Source organism: Podarcis raffonei, chromosome 6 (assembly GCF_027172205.1).
Source record: "Podarcis raffonei isolate rPodRaf1 chromosome 6, rPodRaf1.pri, whole genome shotgun sequence".
Lineage (NCBI taxonomy): Eukaryota > Metazoa > Chordata > Lepidosauria > Squamata > Lacertidae > Podarcis > Podarcis raffonei.
In genome coordinates this window covers 66,639,864-66,652,103 of record NC_070607.1, presented here as the reverse complement: position 1 = coordinate 66,652,103, position 12,240 = coordinate 66,639,864, and positions in this window count along the sequence as shown.

Below are 12,240 nucleotides of genomic sequence, written 5' to 3'. Positions count from 1 at the left end.
TACACAGAATGTGTTTCTTTCTAGTTTCCTTGAATGCCATACATGATGGTGGGTGGATTGAGTTGTTGCTTGCGAGATCATGAGGTTTAACGGAGGTGAGAAGCGCTTGAGCCATTTCACTGTTTCCATATTGCCCATTCCACATCTTCCTGCTTCCCTACAAATAGGGCACCAGCTTGCTTTGTTTTGTCTCTTGTCTCTGGGCCCTACAGGCAGGTGTTTAATTGTGGGTGTATCCCCCAACATGTTCTAGACACAATAATAGTGTCTTAGTGATGGATTTATTCTGCTTCATGGTTTGTACTGTGATGCTTCCCCAATATTGCTGCATTAATTGCTGCTCAGATCACATATGACCACCCACTACCCAACATCACATTTCTTTGTGGAAGAATTACTTTGAGTGGGGGAGCTTTGAATATGCCCTCCTATCTGATGAATGAAGACACAAAGTCCAGACAGCTTTGCTGCTACAGGATGGTGAGAATTAGGCATGTATTTTAGAAAACAAGTTTAGGTACAGCATTCTGACCACTTCACCTTTCGTAAGTGTCAGAGTGCTGGTTTTGACCTATAAAGCCTTAAACGGCTCAGGACCGCAATACCTCAAGGATCACCTCTTCCCATATGAACCTACCTGGTCCCTGAGATCATCTTCCTTCGTGTGCCGCCTCCTCGAGAGGTCCAGAGGGTGGAAACACGAGAACGGGCCTTCTCTGCAGTGGAATGCTCTCCCCAGGGAAGCTTGCCTGGCGCCTTCATTATACACTTTTAGGCACCAGGCAAAAACGTTCCTTTCCTTGGCTGGTCTTATTGACATCCAACACCCTTTTAGAATGTGGCTTTTTTGGGGGTGGGGTTATTGGGTTCCTGCTTTTGGTTTGATTTTATATGTTGTGGTTTTGTTGTGAACTACCCTGAGACATCTGGGAATAGGGAGGTGTATAAGTTGAATAGATGATGCTGATGCTGATGATGATAATAATAATCATAACAAGTATTACTGCAAGACAAGTCACTGCAGCAGAGAGCAGCAGGTGTGAGGCAGCAGTGCTCACCTGGCCAGCTGTCCCCCACATTGTTGCTGCATACTGGGGCAGAGAAGGGTAGGAGCGAGGCCATGGCAAGGTCAGTGCCACACTAGAGGAGTCAGTCCTGTGTCTGCAGCTCACCACCAGCTCCTCCTTCACCCTCCCGACACCAGCGACTGGAGGCCAGGTGCACACAGTTGCTTGCCATCTCCTACTGCCAAGCCATCTCCCTTGCGGGAGGGAAGAGTTTTCCCTGTCCCGATCATTTGATCCATCTCTGGCAGATACATTAGAGTTCTGGCCTTTGGGACCATCTGCCTGAATTGCCATTCTGAAAAGGTTGTTTTCGAATTGCAATGCCATAGACGAAAGAGGAGAAATGCAAGTTCACTCATTACCAGCAGGTGGCAACACCCTCTATATCATATAGGCACAGATTATAGGCTTGCCATATTTTGAAGAGCAAAAAGGAGGACACATTTGTAAACTTCTGCTTTTAGCTATGGATTGCTATGATGACTCTCATTTTACCTACTCATGAAAAAGAGGATGTGAGGATGGCTTGATAACTCTTGACAATCCCAGACAAAAACCAGCAGGTCTTTCATTGAGGGTTGCTAATGATTTTTTGCTGAAGGTCTCGTGGCTTTTTGAGCCTTCTGCATTACATTTTCTTGCACTCCCGGATGCACCCTGGAGCCATGCACTGTGCCAGAGGCTGCTCTGGAAGCTCTCCAGACTTTAACATAGGAAGATGACTCTGCTGAGTCTGCACTGACTGGCAGCAGTCCTTTGGGGTTTCAGACAGGAGAACGCAGGGATTGAAAAACCAGCCTTTCCCCTTTCTAAGGCCTTTCCCCTTTCCAGAGTGGCTTTTCACGGGTTATGATGCAGTGGTAAAGGTTGTGGAGGGCATGTAGGGTTGTGTGGGGAAAGGTAAAAGGAGCAGGTGGCACTGTGGACTAAACCACTGAGCCTCTTGGGCTTGCCGGTCAGAAGGTTGGTGGTTCAAATCCACACAATGGGGTGAGCTCCCATTGCTCGGTCCCAGCTCCTGCCAACCTAGCAGTTCAAAAGCACACCAGTGTGAGTAGATAAATAGGTACCACTGCGGCAGGAAGGTAAAAGGCATTTCTGTGCGCTCTGGCTCCGTCACGGTGTCTTGTTGGGCCAGAAGTCACATGATGGCCACATGACCTGGAAAGCTGTCTGTGGACAAACGCTGGCTCCCTTGGCCTGAAGCAAGATGAGTGCCACACCCCATAATCACCTTTGACAGGACTTAACCATCTAGGGGTCCTTTACCTTTACCTTTTACCTGTGTGGGGAGGACAGGAAGGAGAAGCTCTACTGCATAAGTGGAGATCCACGCACACTACATTGGCTATCTCAAAATATAATCCAGCTGGTTTGTAAGTTTAGTTAGGAATTCAGGTTTAGATAAGCCTGAGTGGTAACCTGTCTCTCCAGCTGTAGACTGGAATGGCTACTGACTACTGGCACATGTAGGGACCGCATTCCTGCTGCATGAGGTGGAAGCATTTTTCTACGATGCACAAAGAACTCTGTGAACTTAGTTACCGGTAAAGCGCATCCCAGCAGGCAGTGTGCTGATCTGCTGTGGTTTGTCAGTGGCAATGTGCCCAGCTGGATAATAATGTGCTCAGTCATAGTACAAAGTGCTGAGGATCAAATATGAGCAAACCTTCTCTGAGGGAAGGCCCATAGTAGGCACAAAACTATGCATTACTGCCTCACTGCAAGCACATTGCAGCACAGGAGAGGGAAGGATCCCATGGAATGGAACAATCTTTCCCTTGGAACACGTTGTCTGCAAGCTGCTGCTGGCCAAACCCAAAGCAGGAAAACTGATGGCAAGGCAGAATGACTGGCTTTATTGGCCTACCCTACAACTGAACCAGGAAGATGTGTTAATTCTCCATGGAAGAAAAACAAAATCCCCACCAGCCATCAATGTGTTTGCGTTTGGGGTGGGGGTATGGATAACCAACTCTCAGTGACCTACTGATCTTTCAGTCTCCATTCTCCGTCTGCTGTGTGAGGGTAATAATATTGGCCTACTTTACATGGCTGTTGTACAGATTAACTGAGGTACTTTATACATTGAATTTATTAGACTGGGTACATTGGTTCCATTGATTTCAAGTGACTTTATGCTTGCTCTACTTTTTTCCTGGGTTTCATCCAATGATATTACATACAAACAACAACAACAAGAAGAAGACAATTGTTTGTATAAGCAATTGTCTGTTTTTACCAGTGAGCTTTTATAATGCAGGATTATGCTGGATTTCTCTGCAACCACAGGGCCTACAAATTTACATTTCTAACAAATGTGTAAATTCTCACATTTATAGCACAAGTCTTCAGGAGAAAGAGAAATATGATTTACTGTTTATGTACTGATTATGTCTGATTCATTGGTTATGCAGCAGATAATGGAAAGAAGGGTTTGAGAAGGACTTGCAGAAACAAAGTATTTAAGGTGCAAATCCTTTAGTTTACACACTTTGAGGTCTGCAAGTATCTGTAACAATGGAACCCTCTATTCAGTAATTAGTAAAAGAGAAGGAAATCTGTAGTTTGACCTGCAGGCCCCAAGTATTCCTCTTTGTCCCATATGTGCACATAAAAGAACCTAGTTACTTCCCCATCATTTTAGTATTCCCTGTAAAGCAGGGGTCAGCAAACTTTTTCAGCAGGGGGCCGGTCCACTGTCCCTCAGACCTTGTGGGGGGCCGGACTATATTTATTTTTTGGGGGGTGGGATGAACAAATTCCTATGCCCCACAAATAACCCAGAGATGCATTTTAAATAAAAGGACCATATTCTACTCATGTAAAAACACGCTGATTCTTAGACTGTCCGCGGGCCAGATTTAGAAGGCAATTAAGCCAGATCCGGCCCCTGGGCCTTAGTTTGCTTACCCATGCTGTAAAGTTTACAAGTTGCTATAAATCCCTAGGACACTTAGGGCAGAGTGTGGAGTGCCTCATTCCCTTGTCAGTCATGCAGTCTTGTAAGTGATGATGGGGATTTAATTTCATTATCTTTTGTATGACACTCCAGTGAATTCTCAAGTGTCACAGGTGCAGTTTTTGTTGTTGATCTTTCATGTACATAATTCTAGACCAGGATTGGTCCACCATCAAGATTTCCTGTTAGTTATGCTCTCTGTTACATTTGAGGCCATGTGCAAGGAAGAGAAGGAGTCTGTCTGTGCACGGAGATGGAAAAGGAACCTCTATATAAGATTGTGAATTAAGGCAGTTATGTGGTCATGAAGAATTCCAGCATAGTTACTGTGTAAAGAAGTGTAGTGGGCTTACAGGTGCAATGGTGAAAAAATAGTTTGTATGCCCGTGTGTGTGTATACAGTGGTACCTTGGTTTACGAACTTAATCCGTTCCGGAAGTCTGTTCTTAAACCAAAGCATTCTTAAACCAAAGCGTGCTTTCCCATAGCAGTGGGGGACTCAATTTACAAATGGAACACACTCAACAGGAAGCGGAACATGTTCTGCTTCCAAGACAAAGTTCACAAACCAAAACACCTACTTCCAGGTTTGCAGCGTTCTTAATCCAAGTTGTTCATAAACTAAGCTGTTCTTAAATCAAGGTACCACTGTATTGGACAATGGCAGAGGGTGACTTGCAAAAATGTTGTAAAGCAATTAGTAACATTCTAAGAGCAGTTACAGTTAAAAACATTTGTCTACTCAATGATCCCACACAGAGTTCATGTGAGGCTCTTATTCCAAAACTTGATGACAGCAACTCTCACTTGGAAGCATGCAAAAGCTATCCTGGCTAATAGCAGTACTGGCTCAACTGCAAGCACAAGGTCCAGAAATCAAGATTCCAATGTACATGAGGAAGGTGAGAGGTTTGTAACCGAATGGAAGCTATGAAGATGTCCAGACGGTTGGCAGGTCCCTTCCACCAAGCTTTTAAAAATGAGGTGGGGTGGGACCCTCTTTTCCTTTGTTGAAACTGAAGCAATAACCTGTTTCTGGGATATCTTTAGGTGTCTGTCTTCTCAGATGCTTCCTCCCGCAGTCAATCATGCTTTGAGATCTGCTGGGTGGGGATGCCTTATTTTTTATTCCTTTCAAGTGGGTCAGTAGCAGCCTCTACAGCTCTGGGAAATGGGCAAATCACAATGAAGGTAGGAGTACAGTGGTACCTCGGGTTAAGAACTTAATTCGTTCCGGAGGTCCGTTCTTAACCTGAAGTACTACTTTAGCTAATGGGGCCTCCTGCTGCCGCTGTGCTGCCGCTGCACAATTTCTGTTCTCATCCTGAAGCAAAGTTCTTAACCCGAAGTACTACTTCTGGGTTAGCGGAGTCTGTAACCTGAAGTGTCTGTAACCCGAGGTACCACTGTAATGGTTAAATGACCTCCAGTTTTGCTTCGGTCAGAAGTACAGCTTGTCTTAAAAACAACAACACCGGGCTCTTTTACATTGCTTATTGCCCAGCTAAAGTACCAGAAACAGAGTAGAGATAAAGTTAAACATTACCTTGTGCCTGCCCCCCAGGGAGCCAGTGGATGCCCTCACTGGAGCAGGTAAGAGAATTGCTGATTAAACGTTGTCACACACAAACAAACAAGGCAGTTCTCGGAGAGTTCAGGAGAAAAAAAGATTTGAGTACAGATTTTGGATTCACTTGCTCTCACGCACACACTATAGATGCAGACGTATTCTATATTTTCATTTTGCAAAAGGACTGTGCATTCAGCCAGAGAATCTGCCATAAAAATGCACCCAAAGCAGCTCTCTCATTGCACTGAATTTCCCTTTTGTGCTTCACAAAGTGGGTTGCATCTCTTTCCCATATATTTGTTCTTTTTCTTGCTGGGGGTGCCACCAAGATTTCTCCTCTAAAATAGCATGACATTTAAGCAATTGCATCAGAGCACTTTTGCAATACAGGATGTAAACCACACCACAGTACTACCTTAGTTATCTCTCATAATCATTGTGATAATTTCATTTTAGCAGACTTTTTCTTCACATTGGATGATTCAAAGTTTTCATCTGAGTATCTCAACAAAGTCTCCATAGTGGAAAATTGTTGTTATGTCTTTATATAAACTGTGAGTTTAGTGCTTTCCTCACAGAATGCACAAGAGATTTGCTATGATGATGTACAAATAGCATCTTAGCTCCAACTGCTGATCACAAAAGAAAAGCAAAAGTGCTGAAAGTAAGAATGATAAAACCAAGCCATACACTCCACTCACCCTCCTCAGATTAACCTGAGATTAGCATAATTGCTGGTTGGGAAATATTGGGTGCTGATAGGTCTGCAGAAGCCTAGACTGGGAAATAAATCTTTTAAAGCAGTGTAATAAAACTCACTTGCTGGTGAAAGATAATAATTTTATTGCCTCTCTGTGATACAAGTACAAGGCCATCAAAGCTTTATGATTTGCATTTGTTGGAAGGCAGCTATCAACACGCCACACACCTTAACTAAGGCCGTATCTGCACCATACACTAAAAGCACTATTGTATCACTTAAACAGCTATGCTTTTGCCCAAAGAATGCTGGGAATTGTAGTTTTTATGGGTGCTGAGAGTTCTTAGGAGAACCCTATTCCACTCAGAGGTACAACTTCCAGTGTGGTTTAACAATTAACCTCCCTTCTCTGGGAACTCTGAGAATTGCGGCTCTGTGTTATGGTTCTTCTGTCAAAGGAAGGTTTTCAATCCATTGGTGGGATCCTGCTGAAGGAAGGAGAGGAGATGATTCTGCACACTCTTCTTCCCACTGCGGCACTCAGATATCCTGCCTACACTGTTCCAGAGAGTCTCAACTCTCTGGAGCACAATTTCAGAGGGTGCAAGGCACTATGGGGGAGGTGGGGAGCGGTGGGAGCAAAGTCTGGATTGAAGCCATAAAGGAGACCCTCACCACACATTCCGCTCCAATGTTCGGAAATCTAACACATTTGGAAATGTCGGACTTCTGACAAGGTAGAAGTTTGCAAAATTATCCTTGGCATGGAGAAATAAGAGAAAAGTTTTTCTCCTTCTCTCTTTACGCTAGAACTTCTGGATATTCAGTGGAGCTGAGCACTGGAAGATTCAGGAGAGAGAAAAGAAAAGTAATACTTCACCCTGTACCTAGTTGAACCGTGGAACTGTCTCCCACAGGAGGAAGGGATGGCTACAAACCTAGATGGCTTTAAAAGAAGATTGGACAAATTTGTGGAGGATGGGGCTGGCCCATGGCTAGTAGCCATGTTGGCTATGTTCGTTCTCCACAGTCAGAAGCAGCAGGGCTCTGAATATCTGTTCCTGGCAATCACGGGTGTGCAAGTGCTTTTGCACTCATGTCCTGCTTTCAGGTTTCTCCCAGGCACCTGGTTGGCCAAAGTGAGAACAGGAAGCTAGACTAGATGGCCCTTTGGCTTATATTCTTATCTCTTCCCCATCCTTTTACCCTCAAAGTAACCCTAAGTGGAAGAGTTGGTTGGCCCAGGATTACATTGTGAGTTTGGTTGCCCAACAAGGATTTGAACCTGAATCTTCTCAGTCTGATTTTAACACTAATTCAGCTTGGTTACAGAACCAAGGTGATGGGTCCAGTGTAATATAATGGCAGATACTACTACTACTACTACTACTACTACTACTACTACTACTACTATTATTATTATTATTATTATTAATGCCCATTTTATAGCACTTTAAAATGCTCTTAATATACCTTTATCAGCAATGCACCACAAACCAAATTAAAGCTGCCTGTTCATTGAGGTGACTTTTTTATTTATTTGTTTAAATTCTGAATTACTGTTGTTACAGTTAATCCCTTAAACATTATGGCTTTCAGTCCTTTAGAAATGTCTGTGCTAACTGTAGGTGTTCCTTTCTGTCCCTATAAAAGCCTAATCCTTTTGAAAGGCCTGCTAAGCTCTTAGCCTCAACAATAACCCATGGCAATGACTTCTGAAGCTTAATTTTGCATTGGGTGTATAACCAAAAGGTCTGTTGCTTCATCAATGCTAATGGAGAGTTATGAGGTTGTTATTATTATTATTATGTCCTTTGTTAGTGGCAGGGTGACAGTACTGAAGGATTCCTTCCAACGGACAGAGTTTTCTGCACACATGGAAAATTGCTTAAGAAGAGCACATTGGAGAGGAAAGTTTGCTAAAAATGGAGGAGAAAGACCTTTGACAGATTTATCATTTGAGAGGGTAATTGCAGTCAGGAACCTTTCATTAAAATAATGCTATGTTAACCGTCTGTAGTCAACTGTTAAAAAAAAAATAAACAAGAAAATTCCCCTCCCATTCTGCCTGCGGGATGGGAGATTGCTGGCAAACCAACCAGTCGCTCAGGTTTATTGGATGAGAAAATTAAATGTAGGGAATAAAAATAAGGGAGGGGACAGCGAGGAAGGGATTGCGAAAGGGGAATCTGCCTGGTTCACAAAAGCACCTGAACCAGACCCCTTCAGCTGTGCCTTTGTTGAATTAAGTACTTTGTTGAATGCTTACACTGGATAATGCAGAGAGCTGAGCAGAACGCCTGGGAATGTCTTGCACCCAGAAGAGCCATGGGTCTTAACTGATAAGGCAGACCTCCTTAGGACATTCACCTGTGAAAGGTACCCCAGTGCTTCAGTTACTTGGGTGGGAGATTTGAGGGATTCCTTAACAAAATCCACAAGCTCTGTTTCCTGACTGCCCAATTTTAGTCAAATCATGCTTTCCCCAGCAGCCTTATAAAGATAGGGCAGAGGAGGCCCCTAGTTAATGTAGTACAATGTCAGCGCTAGTGAGAATATTCACCGGAGAACATTCTTGAGAATATTCTCTGCAAGAAAATACTCCGGAGAATATTCTCCACAAACTGTAAATTCTGTGTCGTCTACACAGCTGCTTTAAATGTACACACCTCATTAATTGAGAATATTCTTGAGAATGTTTTCAGGAATATTCTCCAAAAGATTATTCTCGAGAATTTAACATCACTAGTCAGTGCACTGGATCAACGGGTCATCCCTTTAATTTTGTTTGCCTCCAACATTGAATGGGCTATTGTGGTGTTACATATCTATCATCTATCTATCTATCTATCTATCATCTATCTATCTATCTATCTATCATCTATCTATCTATCTATCTATCTATATCTATCTATCTATCTATCATCTATCTATCTATCTATCTATCTATCTATCATCTATCTATCTATCTATCTATCTATCTATCATCTATCTATCTATCAATCTATCTATCATCTATCTATCTATCTATCATCTATCTCTATCTATCTATCTATCTATCATCTATCTATCATCTATCTATCTATCTATCTATCTATCTATCTATCTATCTATCTATCATCTATCTATCTATCTATCTATCTATCTATCATCTATCTATCATCTATCTATCATCTATCATCTATCATCTATATCTATCATCTATCTATCTATCTATCTATCTATCTATCTATCTATCATCTATCTATCTATCTATCTATCTATCTATCTATCTATCTATCATCTCTTTTCCGGCATGTTTCTCTCTCCTTCACACTAATCACATGAACTAAAAAGCTGCTTTAAAAAACCCACCTTGGATTTTGAGCAGGATTCTTGAAATGCTACAATGTTTAAGTGTTTAACTATAGTATTTATCTGGATGTGCAGATGTGCATGATACCCAGATATGCATTGTCTAAGTTTTTAGCATCTAAAACAGATGGGAGCCTGTAGCCTTCCAGATGTTGTTTGGACTTTGACTCCCATCAGTCCCAGCCAGAATGGCCAATGGCCAGAGATTATGGGAACTGTATTCCGGCAACTACCGGAGGTTCCCCAGTTCCCCATCCCTGGTCTAAAACCTCCTGCACATGGAACATCATAAGGGAGAGGTAACAAGGCTCATTTTTCCTCATGGATTAGTACAATTTTATTTTGTGGAGTTGCAATGGTAATATGAGTTAACCCCCCACTCCCCTCTGCACACATGAAGGAAACATTCTGTTGACATCACCATAATTTGACACCCTTTCACAACAAGCATGAATTCCTGCACATCTCATGAATGTCATTTTTTAAAAGGACATTACTTGTTTAATGAATGATGGAAGCAAATTCATATTATTTGCATTTTACAGATGGGGAGATTTCCTTCTTTTTGCGCTCTGCCTGACAGTTTTTGTCAATATCTTATGTATTTTTTTAAAGAAAAAATGCTTCAGAACCAAATATATAAATTCACCATATATTTATCTGCACACACACACATAGAGAGAATGTATTTATCTTCTTTCACTAACAAGCTTGGAGCATTAGCAGGGACTGAACCATGGATTGCCTCAAAGTTGTACAAAGAGAAAAAGCACACTGTCCATGGTACCACAATGGCTTTCAAAAGCAGTGGTTTTCTAAGCAAGAATCTAGACAAGAGGGTTTCTTTTAATCAGCTCAGTTATAGAGGCTGTACTCAGAAGTCCCACTCAGCTCAGTCTTTGATTCTCTGAAATAGTTTTATCCCCCCCCAGCTCTAATATATACTCCATTGCATTTCCATTTACTCCAGCTGTTTCCATCTGTTGCTTGTTACTGACCCTTGGAGATGATAGATGATAGATGATGGATGATAGACAGACAGACAGACAGACAGACAGACAGACAGACAGAGAGATAGATATGGTGGTAGTCAGCTAAATTTCAATCAGAGTTGTTGGCATCTGTCTGTCTCAAGAGACAAAGGAGTGAGTCTCTAGAGGCGAAATCAAATTGCTGCATTAGTAGCACTGAAGTGACCACCCCAGGGTGCAAGCCTGGGCAGTGTGTATGGAGGTCCTGGGCTGCCCAGACGACAAGACCTCCCTATTGGCCTCACTGATGTGGTCCAAAGGAAAGCAGAGCAATACCTTTGGCTCCAGCTTGGCTACATGAGTTGCCAGAAGGAGGTATATGAGGCACCATGCAGCCATCTTAAAAGGTAAAGGGACCCCTGACCGTTAGGTCCAGTTGCGGATGACTCTGGGGTTGCGGCGCTCATCTTGCTCTATAGGCCGAGGAAGCTGATGTACAGCTTCTGGGTCATGTGGCCAGCATGACTAAGCCACTTCTGGTGAACCAGAGCAGCACATGGAAACGCTGTTTACCTTCCCGCCGGAGCGGTACCTATTTATCTACTTGCACTTTGAGGTGCTTTTGAAATGCTAGTTGGGCAGGAGCAGGGACCAAGCAACGGGAGCTCACCCTGTCATGGGGATTCGAACCGCCAACCTTCTGATCAGCAAGTCCTAGGCTCTGTGGTTTAACCCACAGTGCCAGCCATCTTAGGGACCCACTAAAATTAATGAACATGACTCAATTGGGTCCATTATTTTCAATGGGGCTATTCTTCCTAAAACTTAGTTGAATATCACCCAATGTCTATTAAGTGTGCATAGGACTGTAGCACCTGGTGTTTTCTTTTTAAATGTAAGCTGAACATTCGGGAAAGGTATCTGGAGTGTGGGTCATTCTGCCCCCCCATTGATTTATTTTACTATATTTTAATATTTTTGATCTGGCAAACTGCTTTGAGATCATTTATGTAATGTAAAGCCACAGTACATTTTAAAATAAATAAAACTTTACTATATAATAAAACAAAATAAGTATCCCTTCTCCCTGCCCATCTGTGGCTACATGTTATTATGACACAAACATAAATAATGGTTAGGACAGCAAAACTGTTCCCATTAGTCAGAGGGGGGAAAAATTCTAGTAAGAGGGCATTTGAAATGAGGGATCTGTGTGTCCAGAAAACCCTGGGATAACAGTTTCCCACATGCAAGCCCTCATTTAATGATGCATTTAGAAATGATGGCGACTCTGCATGCACGAACGCCATCAGGGTTAGGCCAAAGAGGATTAGAAGTGTGTGCTTTTAAAGATAATCCCAAACGATGTCATCTTTCGACTGAAATGAGTTTCAGATCTGTGCTATTTACTTTGCTCTCGAACTTGTTCCGCAAGCAGCTTCAGATCAGCGCACCTTGCTGCACCTGTCTTGGATAAGGGGCTCAGGTGTCGGTGGGTGTTGTACAGGGAGGCACCCGCCTCATCCAGCCTCCTAACTTCACAAGGCTAGATAGAGCACAACTCCAACTCCTTCATGGGCCCTGTGACTCACTCCTTGGGAACCTGCCACAGCCCA